Source organism: Mytilus edulis, chromosome 6 (assembly GCF_963676685.1).
Source record: "Mytilus edulis chromosome 6, xbMytEdul2.2, whole genome shotgun sequence".
NCBI classification, from domain to species: Eukaryota; Metazoa; Mollusca; class Bivalvia; order Mytilida; family Mytilidae; genus Mytilus; species Mytilus edulis.
The window spans coordinates 73,688,556-73,701,472 of NC_092349.1; positions in this window are offsets into that span (position 1 = coordinate 73,688,556).

Genomic DNA, 12,917 nt, shown 5'->3' on the forward strand with positions numbered 1-12,917 from the left:
ATGATAATATCTGTTATCCATTATTTGCAATATTCAGAAAAGAAAACTGAAATTTGGAACTAAAATTTGATAATTTACAAAAACCCAATGAACCGCATTTACCAGGTTTGGCTTTGGTGACGACTATGTCTGAACATCAGACTCTAATATTTGTTATATACTTTACAACTTCGCATTTAAATATAATCTCGTTTAATCATTTTACACATGCAAGAAGTTCATTGTTTGTCGTTATATCATAATTCACACCGAATCAGGCTTTGATCAGCAAGGTTGTGCAACAGTCTACAGAAAGCCAAATACACTAACCGGAGACAATCTTCCGACAGAGAGCATGCACTACTTGAGATATCAAAGTTAGTTTACACAAGATAACAACAATTTGTCTGTTTAATACTTTCTCTAATTGTCTGTGGATTTCATTTTAAGCCACCCGACATTACAACTATTAAATCTTTCTTTTATTCAAAGGTGATGAAAGGCAAGAGTTTGTCTACCTACAAACCAGCCTGACTGACGATGACGCTTCTTCTTTGGGGATAAATATGGGATACCGTGGTTTTGCTCCTCAATAATTTTGTATAAGAATGCATTCGGATATTAATAAAACAATTATCGAATTTTGCTACATTCAGTTACTAATTAGCGAACATTTTGAGCAGTAAAAATGAAAGTTTTCTCATCAGACATTCCTGAATAATAAAATTGTACGCCCCTATTAATACCAATGTATTTAAAGACGTCAGTTATATAATTTTGAATTGATTAAACCACTTGAAGATATTAAAGCAATTAAACACCTCTTTGATAGTTCCTGTTGTAACACAACTGGGTGCTCCTGATAGGAGTTATGTTGTCATAAACAGACAAACTTCGCAACTTGACGTTGATTTAAACGTCGCCAATAACATCCTATGATATTTTTATTGATGGATCAATTAGAGTCACTCATATTTCAGAATTATTTTTTCATATTTTCCACAAGTTATCCTAATGTTACGTGTCAAAGTGGAGTTAAATACACAAACGACTGTATGACTTTACAGCAGTTTGGCAAATTGATACGATCTCAGTTCTGAAAAACGTTTATTATTATATTAGCTTGACGCTTATCAGCCGACGGAATCTCCGTATCAAAAAGTGTATTCAAATTAAACATATTCTGTTTCATTCATCAAAAACAATTTGGAAACATTATCCTATTCTACTGTTATAAAATTGATTTTTGTAATAAATGTTTATCAATTAGGTTATGTTTCAATATGTGTTAGTACAAAATCTGAGCGATGCCTCTTTGGTGAAATTGTAAAACAGCTTTTATGTTATTGTATTTATAAAATATGATCGTAATTTTCACGCAAACGTTACCATAAATTGACAGTAACAATAAATTAATTCCAAGGCAGCTGTTGTTACAAAATATGAAGCATATTGTATGTCGCCAGTGTTTGTGTAATTCAGTAATTCTCCCTGGGTAAAATATAAGTCACAGTTTCTCAGTTTTCTAGATGGTGAAATGTCGTCTACGTGTCTAATTCATACCAAGCTATACCATATATAGCATTGACCAGAATTTTATGAAATCATATTTTTAAAACACTCCTCATTACTTCGTTTATCCCAATAAAAATACAAATGTTCATAATTTCAAGTTCTATCAGCCCTGAAATTTTCAGATGAATCTTATAACCCATTGTTGGGTTGCTGCCACTAAATTGGTTATTCTAAGGAAATTTTTCAGTTTTTGCTTATTATCTTTAATATTGTTATAGATAAAGATAAACTGTAAACAACAAAAATGTTCAGCAAAGTAAGAACCACAAATAAGTTCATATGACCAAAATTGTCAATTGTCACCTTAAGGAGTTATTGAACTTTAAGTATAGTTTTACGCAATTTGTTTATCATGTTTTCTAACTTTAAAAAATCTTATCGTCAAAAACTACTGGACTAATTCCAACCAAACTTAAGCTGAATGATCCTAGGGTATTTAGAATTAAAAAAAAATCAGTTTATTATTTTCTGTTTCCTCCTGGCAAAAAATAGAACATAGGGTAACATGCAGTTTTTGACTTATGTCTCAAAAACGAAAGCATTTAGAGAAAATTAGACAAGAAGTTAAAGCGTTCATTAGTCCAAGGTCTACATGCTCTGAAATAATCAGCCAAATCGGGTATCTCATTTTTAGGTAATTGTCCCTAATTTGATCATTTACAAAAAATGCAGTTTTCAATTATTATCTTGAATACTATTATAGATAAAGATAAATTGTAAACAGCAAAAATATTCAGCCTAGTACGATCTAACAACTAATATATGACAAAAATTGTCAATTGAGAACCTGAAGATTTCTTTTTGTGAATAGAGCTACAGGTTCTGATATTTGACATTCGTTGCTGTGTTAAAACCCGAGAACTCAACCATCCTCTTTGTTTACCTAAGTTAGTGGAAAACCCGAGTACTTAACTATCCATTTTGTTAACCCCAGTCAGTCAGTGGTAAAACCCGAGTACTCAACCATCCACTTTGTTTACCCCAGTCAGTCAGTGGTAAAACCCGAGTACTCAACCATCTTCTATGTTTACCCCAGTCAGTCAGTGGTAAAACCCGAGTACTCAACCATCCTCTTTGTTTACCTAAGTTAGTGGAAAACCCGAGTACTCAACTATCCATTTTGTTTACCCCAGTCAGTCAGTGGTAAAACCCGAGTACTCAACCATCCACTTTGTTTACCGCAGTCAGTCAATGGTAAAACCCGAGTACTCAACCATCCACTTTGTTTACCGCAGTCAGTCAATGGTAAAACCCGAGTACTCAACCAACCTCTATGCTTACATTATTCAGTGGAAAAACCCGAGTACTCAACCATCCTCTATGTTTACCCCAGTCATTGGAAAAACCCGAGTACTCAACCATCCTCTATGTTTACATTATTCAGTGGAAAAACCTGAGTACTCAACCTTCCTCTTTGTTTACTCCAGTCAGTTGAAAAACCCGAGTACTCAACCATCCTCTATGTTTACATCATTCAGTGGAAAAATCTGAGTACTCAACCTCCCTTTTTGTTTACATCAGTCAGTGGAAAAACCTGAGTACTCAACCTTCCTCTATGTTTACTCCAGTCAGTGGAAAAACCAGAGTACTCAACCTCCCTTTTTGTTTACCTCAGTCAGTGGAAAAATCCGAGTACTCAACCTCCCTTTTTGTTTACCTCAGTCAGTGGAAAAACCCGAGTACTCAACCATCATCTATGTTTACCCAAGTGAGTGGGAAAACCCGAGTACTCAACCATCCTCTATGTTTACATCATTCAGTGGAAAAACCCGAGTACTCAACCTCCCTTTTTGTTTACATCAGTCAGTGGAAAAACCTGAGTACTCAACCTTCCTCTATGTTAACATCAGTCAGTGGAAAAACCCGTGTACTCAACCTCCCTCTTTGTTTACTCCAGTCAGTGGAAAAACCCGAGTACTCAACCTCCCTTTTTGTTTACCTCAGTCAGTGGAAAAATCCGAGTACTCAACCTCCCTTTTTGTTTACCTCAGTCAGTGGAAAAATCCGAGTACTCAACCTCCCTTTTTGTTTACCTCAGTCAGTGGAAAAACCCGAGTACTCAACCATCCTCTATGTTTACCCAAGTGAGTGGGAAAACCTGAGTACTCAACCTTCCTCTTTGTTTACCCCAGTCATCGGAAAAACCCGAGTACTCAACCTCCCTTTTTGTTTACCTCAGTCAGTGGGAAAACCCGAGTACTCAACCATCCTCTTAAATTACCTGAGTCAGTGGGAAAACCATTCTTTTTGTTTACCTCAGTCAGTGGAAAACCCATCCTTGTTGTTAACCTCAGTCAGTAGGAAAATCTAGAAATAATCCAGACTTATCATACTTAATTGAGAAATTCTGCCAGATACAGACGCAAGCTAAAAAGTATTTTATCTACAAGAGTAAACTGTATCCATAATAACGTTCTGTATAGTTGTTGATTATATATAATCGCTAATATGCTTGGTCTATATGCAATTTTGTGCATCTTTGTGACATATTTATTTTAGTGATAAAGATTATAACACAATTTTAACTGCTATATTTTTTACATTTTTACCTTTTATGTCTGTTTGTTTTGTTCACGCATCGTTGTCAATATAATACCATTTGATTAGGGACTTTCCGTTTTGAATTTTGAGTTTAGTATTTTTGTGATTTTACTTTGTACTAATTTACAGAAACGTTGACCTACATGTACAGTTCATGTCCTTTTTGCTCACCTTTTTTTTTTAATAAAAACGTTTGTTTTATTGAAAATCATGTAGGGTTTTAACATTACAAGATATTACCCCCTTAAAGAACTGTATAAGGGTTGCCTCTAACACATCTGATATTAACACTTTACTTCACAGTTTGATCACATGGGATGATGACACCTACGATTTTCACTTACGTAAACGACTGCTTTGTTTAAACGTTGAAGGGATCACGATCTACTGTTTAAATAAGTAATGATTATCAGAAGTTTCAGTTTTGATAATAGAGTTTGCTCAAGAGGTGTGAAAGTGATAAATATTAGGTTTTAATTTCTGTGAGAAATGTGTATTAATTTAACACCTTTTGTTAATATTTACAAATATGAGTATACAATCAATGGCCTTCTGCAAATTGTTCACACTATTTGTTTACTTAAAGCAATTGATTTGGTAGGTGACGGAAATATGAACATTTACCTCTTAATTAACAGCTTGCTAGATATAGATATACTGATGTATAAGGGACATGCACGGCTTATTTCATAATACAATTATAGTACGGTTATATCACATATTTTAGGTCTTGATACCTCAAAAAAGTTATTTAACCCTGTACAATTTGATATTCCGGTTCCCCATTAGGAACATGATAAAGGTAAATCTAGTAATACGTCTTTTTTCTCCATTGGATTACTGTCTTAGTGTCGTATTTTTCAAATCTTCTTTCAACTGCATAAATTTTTTTTGAATAAAAAAATAAAAAAGTGACTTGGTCAAGGATTAATTCTTGATATTACCGTGTTCGAAATAAGATGCATTAGATACTTGGATAATATCAGTAGTCAATAATGAGATAAAACCCCTGGTAGAAGCCACTCCTGATATACTATGCTGAGATGATGATACCCATTGTAAATGCCACCACTAATGTAATACCGCAGAAAGATGCCACTAATGTTATACTACCATCAATATATGTCGCAACTGATATACTTCCAATGGGACATACCACTACTGAACTACTATCACTAGGAAAACGACTATAACAACATGCATCCAGTTCAGTTTGAGATACCACTATTGAAAAACTACCACTGCATGAGAGATACCACTACCGATGTACTTCATCTTAGAGAAATCGCAACTTGTATGCTACCGTTAGGAGATAAAACTTCTGAAGAACTACCACTTAGAGATACCACTATTGAAAAATAACCACTGGGAAATACCACAAAGAGATGTCACTACTGATATACCGGTATACTCTGGAAAAAAGAAACGCATAATAGATTTATAAAAAAAATCATACCTGTATACTTCGAATGGAAATTTTACAATTACTAATAAGGACAATTATTTCATTCGAAATTAATTAATAAAAGTCAATTTATCACAATTTATTTCAGGTGCCATTAAATTTAATACCGTGTATGACCACCTCCTCGCTTATAAGACTGCTATGTGTCTCCTCAGCATGGATGCTATCAATATTTATAATGCGTGGAATTTCTCGTTATTCCTGTTGCAGCATTTGTCGGAGCTGATTAAGGGTTCACGCTAGCCACCACATTTATCAAGATGATACCATCATGGTCCCATAGATGCTGAATAAGATCAAGTCCGCCGAATTGGAAGGCCAAGGTAGCACATTGATGTTATTCTGCTCACGGCACTCCATTGTTGAATGCGCTGTGTGAGACTTAGTGCTACTGGAATAAAGCCCTATGTCGATCACTTACACGTATGAGATGAGGCTGGAGAATTTCGTCTTTTGACTTTTGAGTCGTTAAATTACCCGGAACATGTACCAAATCCGATATACGGTCCTTGGAATTGGAGATACCAGTCTAAATCACAAAACTTCTTGGACACACGACAAAGCAAAACGTTCATGACATGAATTCTACCATCACGTTCCTGAGGCATAAAACGGACCTCATCACTGAATCAGTATCTGCGCCAGTTGTGGAGTGTCCAGCAATCAACTTATTACAACATCGGACTACTTGTGTGTAACAATCTCAAAATGTGTCCAAAATATGTCCTCCTGGGTCTAATACCATCTTGTTGCATTCGATGGCGGACTGTTTGTCAGCTGATTCTTCTCAATCCTAGTATCCAAACTGCAGTGGCTATCGCGGCAAATCTTCGAATCTGTAGATGAAATAACTGGATGTTGCGCTCTTGTCCAGGAGTTCGGTAGGGGAGGCCGTCCACTCCTCAGGCGGTCCTTAGAACAGCCGCTGTTGGTATCTGTTCAAAAGTCGCGAAATGGTGCTCTGGTTAACATTTTCAGTTCCTGCTATTTAATTTTTGGACAATCCGGCTTGTTCAATTACAATATTTCGAATATCACAGTACGTTTGAATCTTATGCAACGTTTGTGTTCATAGACATATCCGAAAACTGGCTGCTAGCGAGTGGCTGCTAGCTTGAGACTAGTTATCAGGGTCAAACCTTGGCAGTGATGAATTAAATCTTCAAATTTGGTCCTTATATGCACTAAAGGTTGACACCAAAATAAATCAAAACGTTTTCTTCGCTTATACACTACCACTGGGTGATGATACTACTGATTAAGTTATTGTTGATGACGTTACTTTCGATGAACTTTTATGTGCTGTTGTATCAATCGTCAAGTAGTAAGTCATTAGAATGACTAATGTCGTACAATTATATATATATAAATTTTACAAAACCATAGGCTCCAATTATCTAAGTTAATCTCAGATATATATATTTGGTTTCTATTCTCGCTATGGTAATTTTGTTTTAAAAAATATACTGTTGTTCATCTATTGCTTTCTCAAAGTTTATGTGAATAATATTTAATTCAGAAATGTTAGATATCTTGTTTTGCTATACATGTGAAATTGTACTTGTAAGTGATTAATTACTGTTTACATCTAAATTGTCAAAAAAAAGTACTACTGATCAAGGCCATAACTGGTCTTACTATGTATTACCACCTTCAAAGATGATTATGTAAATCCTGAAATAACTTGAACCTTTACAAGGTATGACTACTGATGTATATATCCATCATTTCATCACATACAGTGACAGATAACCAATAAGTCACACCAGAATTGACCTTACTGCACCGAGTAAAAACAAAAACAAACCCCGATTTTCCATTGTCCAACAACATAAAATTGCTAAGTCTGCAAACTATCCGAGGAAACCTTAACCCAAGTAAATATCTACGATTATATATCGAATCAACTCTGAAACACACAGCTTCTTAAAAGGGTTGACGTGGAGGAGACGTAGGATCTTGATCCACTTTTAAGATATGGGTTATAGAGATGCTGCAACACGACTCACTTTATTGTTGACGCGAAATAGATTCGGGCTTCAGACAAGATAATATTCTACGTTTGTGTGGTTGTCATCCTTGTTATTTTCCTTATATTCTTGAATTGGAATACTTTTTTTGGATCAGGCAAAATTGGCTAGTTTTGAATAATTTTGTTTAAAGGCTCGAGTTATTCTCATTATTTTGCAACCTTATCATCAAGTCTACGTGATTTTCATTGTTTTGCGATCTCTTTCTTTTTTATTGTCCGGGTGATTTCCGTTGTTTAAAGACCCGGTTTCTGATTCTCTACGTGAATTTCTTTGTTTTGCGACCGCGTTTTTTTAATGATTTGTTGCATGGTTATTATTGTTTTGCAAACTGGTTTTTAATGATTTGACTGATTATCGTTATAAGGAACAGCAAAATAAAAATTGAAACTTTTATCAAGTTTAGATTTCTTTGTTTGTACCAAATGACCAAAGGAATTCAGATGTGACGAATTCCATGCAGACTACTAATAGATCAATATAGTAACGGTTTCAAAACTACAAGTGTGTTGCTATCATTCTTGTCTTTTGTGAGTTTTTTTCACCATGATAAATAACATAGACAGTGAAGCAATCCCACGTATCATTTCAAAAGAACAACAAAAGTAAAAGACGTGTTATAATAACTCGTATAACTGTAAAAAAAAATAAACGAAACTTTGTTTAAGGGCCATTAATTAAAGATGCTTTTAACCTTTTCACACAACAACTTAAAACATAGCAGTAAAATTACTATTGTTAATAGGCGCTGCCATAAAAGAGTTAAAATTGCAATGGGTAGTGCAAATCCAATTTAAAATTGAGAAGGCACTTCAAAGAATAACGATGTATAAGTGTTACAACTCTTCTGACGGTCGACACTTCATTTAAACCTCTTTATCATACTTATATATTACGAGGCCATCAGAAAGGAGCACTCGAATACCGGCTATCATTGTTGTCTATAGTACTAACTAAACAACATCCTTATTTTATCCATTTGACGCTGTTTTTACATCACAGCAGTAATTTTCTAAAACAGCTTTTAACATGTTGAAAAAAACTATTAACAGGTTAAAATATATTATAAGCTAGATCCTGAGGAACCTATCGGAGGACCAAGGTGGTGGCATTTTGTTTCCACCGCAACTTGACACTTGTAGAAGTAAACAATCTCACTCTGACATCTACTACAACGTACTACAGTGACTAAGTCATTGAGATAAGTACAATTACTTAACTTGAAAATGCATGGACTTCCTATGTCTTATCAAGTCCACCCTGTTTAAGTACTGTCGTAGAATTATCAGTTCCTGGTTGTTTACTTTATGTGTATATGTTTGAAAGTTTGAGTTTTGCTTTTGTTGTCAAAATTTTATTAAAATTAAATGTATAAATTTAAACTTTACTATGGAACAATGATACATAAATTCATCACCGTCTAAATATGTTACACCAGTTTGCCATGTGAATAAACCCGCATTATAATTTGTGTTGTTTAATGTGCGGTATTGCATGTATAATATACGTATTTTTCTGTCTTTGGTGTTCTAGCATTTATTTATACTGTAATCCCGTCATGTAAATTAAATGTTGTCATTTTTGGCATTGTCATCAAGCGCGGAAGTTTGGCTAGCCACAAACCAGTTGAACCCACCATTTTTTCTTAAAATGTCTTGTTCCAAGTCAGGAGTATAGCAGTTGTTATCTAATAGTTAGTTTCTATGTGTGTTGCATTGTTGTTTGTTTTTTGTTGCTTTTCAGTGTTCTGTTATTTCGTTGTTTTCCTCTTATAGTTGATAAGTGTTTCCTTCGGTTTTAGTTTGTAATCCGGATTTGTATCCTCTCAATCGATTTATGACTTTTTGAACAGCGATATACTACTGTTGACTTTATCTACGTACGTTTTAGTACATGCGTAAAACAGAAACATGCGATAGCTATTTTACAAGTGTGCGCTCGCAATACAATAGAACCCGATATTGTATCACATCTTGTTGTTTTGGTGGAAGTATCCGCATTAAATTATAACCCTTATAAATGAGTAAGTAGATATATGGTTTTAAACATTTTGATATGTTTCTCATTGCATGCTTGATTGAAGAGCATTTTAAAAGTACATGCATCCTTTTTACTCTGAATACATATCAGTTGGAATCATAACAAGACTGTTATCTGCTCTTTGATCTAGTTGTTGTCTTTTTGACATATTCCCCATTCCAATTCTCAATTTTGAAGGTTGATGTATTTAACAAATCTTTTAACACATTAAAGGTAAAATTTCACCTGATATAGCCTTTTCTACTTTTGAAAATGCCTGTACCAAGTCAGAAATATGACAGTTGTTGTCCATTCGTTTGGTGTGTTTTGTCATTTGATTTTGCCATGTGATTAGGGCTTTCCGATTGAATTTTCCTCGGAGATCAGTATTTTTGTGATGTTACTTTTTAACGTTAAAATTCACCATCTGTCGTCCTTTTAAAATGTGTCACATACTGTAACCTTTAAGGTTATAATCACCTGTTGTAATCAGAAAAGGTCACTTCTTTACGTCAATTGATGAATGATAGAAGTTATAGACTGAAGAAAGTTTTAAACGACATAGTAATGTTAGAGTCAAATATATATGCAGCCTCAAATTTGTGTCCAGTATATAACAGCATAACACTTAGAATTAAATGTCATTTCCTTCGAAATGGGAAGTTTCTTTTTGGGTCATAGTTATTTTTGAGGTCCTCTTCGTGGTCTGCGTTTAAACTTCGCCGAGAACTATTTGGATTTAAACAAATAAAACGTGAAGTACCGGGTGTAAATTACATGATACAAACAATATTTGTGCATTATATTGATTTGTACTAGATACGAAAGAAGAAAAAAGCTCGGCAAGCCTTGCATTTCTTCCAGTTTCTAAAGCTCGTACAGCGAAATATTGAATTTTATGACAATGTACAAAAAGTGTCTATAAATATATGTAATATTAAAATGTCTGCATTGAGAAAAAAATGGTATATCTTAATTGCTTCTTATTTCTTTGATTATTTTTTTTTAAACTGGATAACTCTTATTATTGAATAAAAAAATAAAAAAAGGTTCGCATTTCGTTGGTAAGTTTATGAAATAATGATGTCAACACATAGGACTAAACATCACATGTTAAAAAGGACACATATTTGGTTAAACAAAAAGAATTGATTTGTGACGTCCATGACGCAATATAGCAACATAGGACAAGACTGGCGAAAAGACACAGATTAGGACTACAAGACATAAAGGAGTAGGTCCGGTAAGGACCGATTTTGGCCTCAAATTTCAGGTTCATCTGACGAAAGATTTTGACCACTTTTTAAACACTTAAGTGTCTATTTTATTTGAATTAATTAGTTTATGTGAAAGATTTTAACAGATTTAGTCATTAAAAACGATCCGATTCAAGCTCAAATATGAAAAATCTACCTAATATGCCGAAAAACGTCACTTTTCAGATGGTTTTTGGTAAAAATGAAAGTGGCCGCATCCGTGTTCATCCTCAGCCTTCATATATGTTATGTATTATCATAAAATACAACTTACATTTCAATATTAAGGATGAACACGAATGCGGCCACTTTCGTTTTACACGAAAACCGTCTAAAATTTAACTAAAATGCTAGAATTATGAGGATTTCAGTAATTTAGCATGACTTAATGGTGCTAGTACCGGATATATGTGCATTGTATTGTCAAAAAACAGCCCATATTTATGTAGCAGAAGCATTCTACTGTTCAATAAATAACTAAAGGTTTACATTTTAACAATTTTGTAAAACTGCTATATTTTGGGGCCAAAAAGGGGTCTTACTGAACCTACTCCAAATTTGACTCTTACATATAAAATATTCACGGTTTTAGCGTTAAAATCCGTTATATAAAATATTTGTATTAAATCCATTACAAAAAATGTTGCTATTAAGCCCCTTATATTAAATGTTGGCTTTAGTAGGTATAAACTTATTATTTAATACTATTATTTTAACACCGTAATAAGAAATTTGATCATTGCTAACATGGATTTTGAAATTTTGATGAATTGAAATTAAAGATGTTAAACAGCAGAATAATCCGGATTCGTACTGAAGATGTATCAATAAGCAATACAAACAAAGAAACATCTAAACATTAAATAAAGTTTAAACGCATCGAATATACTACACGCGATGTTAGTATATTAAAAAGAAAACCTGAAGTTTGGGGGAAGTCAAAAATGCATAGAACATTCAAGATTTATACTGTTGAGTGAAAGCTTTATACTTGGAAATAAAAAAAAAACAGTGTATAGTATATATGAACTACTTGAGATTATATCTTTATTGAGCCTAAGTACAACACCAATACAATGCACACACAAAATATATGAGATTTCAACATAATATGTTATTCCCTAGTCTTTAAGTGCTTATACCAGAGGCCAATACTTTTTGCCCGTTTTTTTTTATTTTTTTTTATAATTATTTTAGCACCTTATTATTCTCTTTTCTTTATCATTGTTGTCTATTTATTCCTCAAGAAATATCCGACTATGGACCTGTCACCATCATAAAGAAAAGAAAATATATAGGTTATTAAAAAAAAGTGAAGATACTCCCGTCTAGCATACATGTTAGCATGAGAGTTCATATTGTTAAGTTGCGATATATACATCGAAATTAAAATTGAGTATGGGATTGCGGATTGTGTCAAGGGAACAACAACCCGACTAAACATTAGTTCCCATTTATAGTTATTTTACATATTTGAGATCATTTGAATTGTGTTTTATATTTGTCAAGTCGGGTATTTTAATAACTTGCGATGTGGTATGGACTTTGTCCATTGAGTTGATGAAGGCCGTGCGATGACCAATAGTCATCTGGGTCTCTGGTGGAATAAGCCTCATTAACTGGCAAAATATCACATCTGCATACTTATATAATGAGAATTACATAGACAAATTCAAATATCAGTTTTGAAATAGAACTGGATCACTTTTAACGATGGATTTCATTGTAATGAAAAAAAGAATACAATGAGACAATAACCTAACAACAACAAATTATCAGGCATCTCGAGATAAACATACAGTCATGCATAAATAAGGCCGTAAGTTTTCTCGTTTGAATTGTATTACATTTGTAATTTCGGCAACTTTTATAGCTAACTATGAGGTTTGGCTTTGCTCATTGTTGAGGGTCATACTGGGATCAATATCTGTTAATTTGTGTGTCATTTGGTCTCTTGTAGAGATCTGTCTCATTGGCAATCATACCACATCTTAATTCGTTTTGATAATCAGCAGAAGATATATATACAGTATCGCAAGCTCTTTTAAATTG